General features: G+C 39.6%; 1 pseudogene; it reads left to right on the top strand.

Annotated features, from left to right (window-relative positions):
* Positions 1 to 871: 871 nt before the first annotated feature.
* On the top strand, positions 872 to 3577 carry LOC106603411 (protein MIS12 homolog; annotated as a pseudogene).
* The last annotated feature ends 1103 nt before the right edge of the window (positions 3578 to 4680 follow it).

Below are 4680 nucleotides of genomic sequence, written 5' to 3'. Positions count from 1 at the left end.
TGTAGCATTGGGGAAAGTAGTGGAATGTGTTAATTGTAAGGGTGCCCATGGGGCTGGGGATCAGAAATGTCCCGTGCGAGAGAGGCAGGTTGAGGTTTCCAGGGTTAGAGTAGTGAAGAAGTTGTCATATGCTGAGGCAGTGAACAAAGTAGAGGAAGATGGGTCAAGGGGGAGGGATCCTGAGAGGAGTGATGTGAGTAGTAGATGTGTACCGGTACAGCGGGATAAACCAACAAGTGATGTATGTTTCAGTGAGATTGGATTTTTGGCATTTATAGCAATGCTTATCACCAGTACTGTAGGGATGGAACATAAGTCGCAGAAAATAGAGGTTGTGCTGGCAGCTGCAGAGGTATTTATTTGGTATATATTTGGGTGTGCGGGATTTGACGTCAGAAGAGTTACAGGGTGTGTTAAGTGGTGGTGTCCCGTCCTTTCAGGCTGTTGGCCTGAAGTAGGACTAAATAGATTTAAATAGTGGAGTATGTTGAATTTTTTGAGTGTAGTGTATATATATATATATATATATATATATATATATATATATATATATATATATATATATACAGTTGAAGTCGGGAGGTTTACATACACCTTAACCAAATACATTTAAACTCAGTTTTTCACAATTCCTAACATTTAATCCTAGTAAAAATTCCCTGTCTTAGGTGTTGGAGATTTTCCAGTCATCTGATGATTTTCAGTAACCTATACTGTTCTCTTTGAAGTAGGAAGAATAATCAATATAAGCTTAAATATTAGACATGTGTAAGCAGAATGAAGGCTAAACCCATGTGAGTGTCCAAACTAGATCAACATCGAAGAGACCATTGGACATGTAAAGAACAGAACGTAAGCAGAATCTGTGTAGATGACGCAAGGTAAACTAACAAGACGTGACTGGTCTGGGCCATATCTGATCTTGTGAAGGCTACTGGACACGCATATAAGTTAAGCATACATTGATCATGTAGGTCTAAACTTGTAAAGACCTTTGGACAGGAACATTAGCTAAGGGGTATGCATGTCATGCCACCAATAGAATCTAGGCCCCAATATCTGAGCCAATAAGAGAATGGAAACTATGTAACAAAGCAAATGGGGTGATGACGTTATGTAAAGGTAAAAATGTATAAAAGCCAAGCACTAAGAATGAGGAGGCAGTTCTTCCATGGAGGTGCTCGGCTTTGTTGCTCTCTGCAATAAAAGTCCAATTGAATTCACAAGCTCCGGAATCTGAGTAGTATTTGATTCAATATTTTTCCACAACAGTTAGGATCACCACTTTATTTTATGAATGTGAAATGTCAGAATAATAGTAGAGAGAATGATTTATTTCAGCTATGATTTCTTTCATCACATTCCCAGTGGGTCAGAAGTTTACATACACTCAATTAGCATTTGGTAGCATCGTCTTTATATTGTTTAACTTGGGTCACACATTTTGGGAAGCCTTCCACAAGCTTCCCACAATAAGTTGGTGAATTTTGGCCCATTCCTCCTGACAGAGCTGGTGTAATTGAGTCAGGTTTGTAGGCCTCCTTGCTCACACATGCTTTTTCAGGTCAGCCCACAAATTTTCTATAGGATTGAGGTCAGTACTTTGATGGCCACTCCAATACCTTGACTTTGTTGTCCTTAAGCCATTTTGCCACAACTTTGGAAGTATGCTTGGGGTCATTATCCATTTGGAAGACCCATTTGCGACCAAGCTTTAACTTCCTGACTGATGTCTTGAGATGTTGCTTCAATATATCCACATCATTTTCCTACCTCATGATGCCATCTATTTTGTGAAGTGCACCAGTCCCTCCTGCAGCAAAGCACCCCCACAACATGATGCTGCTACCCCCATGCTTCACGGTTGGGACGGTGTTCTTCGGCTTGCAAGCCTCCCCCTTTTTCCTCCAAACATAACAATGGTCATTATGGCCAAACAGTTATATTTTTGTTTCATCAGACCAGAGGACTTTTCTCCAAAAAGTTCAATCTTTGTCCCCATGTGCAGTTGCAAACCGTAGTCTGGCTTTTTTATGGCAGTTTTGGAACAGTGGCTTCTTCCTTGCTGAGCGGCCTTTCAGGTTATGTTGATAAAGGATTTGTTTTACTGTGGATATAGATAATTTTGTACCTGTTTCCTCCAGCATCTTCACAAGGTCCTTTGCTGGGATTGATTTGCACTTTTCGCACCAAAGTACGTTCATCTCTAGGAGACAGAACATGTCTCCTTCCTGAGCGGTATGACGGCTGCGTTGTTCCATGGTGTTTATACTTGCGTACTATTGTTTGTACAGATGAACGTGGTACCTTCAGGCGTTTGGTTCATCCTTGGGAACAATTTCCAGACTTGTGGAGGTCTACAATTTTTTTCTGAGGTCTTGGCTGATTTCTTTTCATTTCCCCATGATGTCAAGCAAAGAGGCACTGAGTTTGAAGGTAGGCCTTGAAATACATCCACAGGTACACCTCCAATTGACTCAAATGATGTCAATTAGCCTATCAGAAGCTTCTAAAGACATGACATTTTCTGGAGTCTCCAAGTTATTAACGTTAGTTAGCAACAGCAGCAGTAATGTTTGGTCAGTTGTTTTATTGCCATAAACCTGAGGTTAACTATAAAAAGGTATTATTGTTGACGTTAACGTTATCCAACCAGATCATAACGTCTGAGAACACTTTCATATTTAGCAACAACACATTTTCCTACCAGAGGGAAGGAGAGAATGAGCAGGTGTAAATGTTTTGATTGTTTCATTTTGGGTGAATTTTTACAGGTAAGCTACACTAACATCCAGAGCACATTAGAGCCAAGAGGATAGGCCCTATTTCCAATGTGGTCCTTGAAAGAATAGACAAATAGCAGTATTAACCAATATAAATACAGAGTAGAACTATTCCAATGTAAACACAATATTCTGCCTTTTTCTAGAGGAAGCAATGTCTCCCTCCTCCCTCAAGCTTTACGAGGCACAGTTCTTTGGTTTCACGCCTCAGACTGCGCCTTTCAGGACTGCCTGAATGAATTACGGCTCGTTGTAGAAGCGGTGTTCGTGAGAAAACTAAGCGGGACTGAGCCCAATGGAGAGCAACTACGTTCAAGTGCAAGTGAATGCTCCCAAAAAGTTGCAGATATTCCTTCAGGAACTTTTCAAACGTCTGTCTTATCGCATGGAAACTGTTTTAGTCAACAATGTCCTCTCAGTCCTGCCTAATATGTTGTTACCTGATGACCAGCCACACAAAAAGTACTTTCAACGTTTAGAGGAGGTTCTTAATCTGGAATCTTCCCTGGCGGAGCTGCAACTAGTGTACCAGGCAGAGGTGTGTGGCAGGCAGGCCTTGCTGGCTGACCTGGAGGAGCAGAGAGAGGTCCAAGAGCAGCTGGATGGAATCCTGAGGTGGATTGTAGAACTACAGGCAGCGTGGATGCAGGAGGGAATGGGCAGCTTCCACGACAGTGGAATGATGCAATCCGTGTGATGATGCAATCGGTCAAGAAAATGCAGGCTGTCATTGGAGGTCAATAAGCAAAGGACTGGATGAGGACTCGTCAGTGGGATGGACCCACATGGTGTAAAATACTTAGTGGTGGTTTGAGAAGGGTAGGTCACAGGTGTAATAACATTCTGACTTGGAATAGCTCCCCCTGTTCGACATAAGATACAAATAGAATTCTAGGCCTTTGGATTTATGAACAATTATACAATTAGTCAGACCCAAGTATTATCGGCAAGAATGTGAGCACTTTTTAAACAAAAAATGTATCTTTGTTTTGATGTATTTCCTTTTTGATGGCTTTCTATACATTGTAAATATATTATCCACAAATTTTGAATAGTAACAGAGGCTCAAGCTGTTAGTATTTTTTGAACCTCTCAGTCTTAAAGAGGAAGTTCACCCATTTTTACATGGGGCCTTATTTTCACTCTTTCTGTGCTTGTATTTGATCCCCCAAACTGTAAAAAAAAAAAAAAAAGTTTAGTTAGTCATCACTTGCCATAGACTACATTGCATTATGAAACACTCAACTAACTCATTTCAGAATCTTATTCTGGATAATATCTCTGCACTAAAATTGTGAAAAAAAATTCCTTTGTCCTATAAATCTATATTTGCATAGTTTTGTTGTAAACCGCATCATTCAAACATGCATTTATACCACAGTGGGAGAAAAAAATTAAATACAATTGTGCAGGGACATCATCCATAATGACATTCTGATGTAATATGAGTTGGTTTGGAGTGTTATGGATCGTTTTATAACAGATTTTAGACAGATTTATAATATGCATTATAATAATTTATAATGCGTTGTAGTCAATGGCAAGTCATGACCCATCAAATTGTGACAACCAATTTTCTCTGTAACAAAATATCAAAAAACTGTTTGGGGGATCAACTACAAGCTCAGAAAGAGTGAAAATAACATGTTAAAATGGGTGAACTTCCCTTTAACTCTGGATCTATGAAAAGCATTTTTTTGGAACCATAGTCACCACAAGAGGGAACCATTGCTTTGTTATTTCATCTAAAAAATCAATTGACCAAGCAGTGCGTTTGTACGGTGTGAATGATTTTGATTCTTTGTTCCATAATATCTTTTAAGCACTATCATTGTAAACATTTAACACTTTCCTCATTTTGAATGAATAAAGGTCTGATTGTGCAATTGCATCTGAT

Source organism: Salmo salar, chromosome 04 (genome assembly GCF_965601325.2).
Source record: "Salmo salar chromosome 04, fSalSal1, whole genome shotgun sequence".
NCBI lineage: Eukaryota > Metazoa > Chordata > Actinopteri > Salmoniformes > Salmonidae > Salmo > Salmo salar.
Note: the sequence above shows the minus strand (reverse complement) of the source record. Positions and strands in the feature narration are given on the sequence as shown.